Here is a 481-nt window from a genome sequence, read left to right on the forward strand (position 1 = left end):
TGTTCCTTGGAGTCAGGAGTTCCCTGGAGTCAGGGTTTGGACTTAAGCCTCCTGCTTCCAGTTATCGGTCTTATTTTTACAGTAGTTTCAAAACTTCTCCTTCTATACAGCACCATTGATAAAACATCTACGTTAAGGATGAAAAGTTTCTCTACCATGAGGGTCACCCAAAGAGGTTCACAGCATTACATGGAGAAGAGAAGTGGGAGGAGGAAGTTAGAGGTGACCCGAAAGAGATGAGGTGGAATCAATAGAGGAGAAAGTGGGCTAGCCAGTAATCACTTCCTATGTGCATTCCACAACTGGACCGCTCAGAGATGTTCACGGAGTTATACAGAGAAGAGAAGAAGGAGGAAGGAGAGAGAGGTGGCCAGGAGGATAAAAGTGGGGAATGAAAAGGAGGGAGACAGATCCAGCCAGTAATCAGTTCCCTAAGTGTTTTCCACCATCTGGAACACACAGAAATTCACAGAGTTGGGTA

The sequence above is a fragment of the Bison bison genome, unplaced genomic scaffold (genome assembly GCF_000754665.1).
Source record: "Bison bison bison isolate TAMUID 2011002044 unplaced genomic scaffold, Bison_UMD1.0 scf7180017864178, whole genome shotgun sequence".
Lineage (NCBI taxonomy): Eukaryota > Metazoa > Chordata > Mammalia > Artiodactyla > Bovidae > Bison > Bison bison.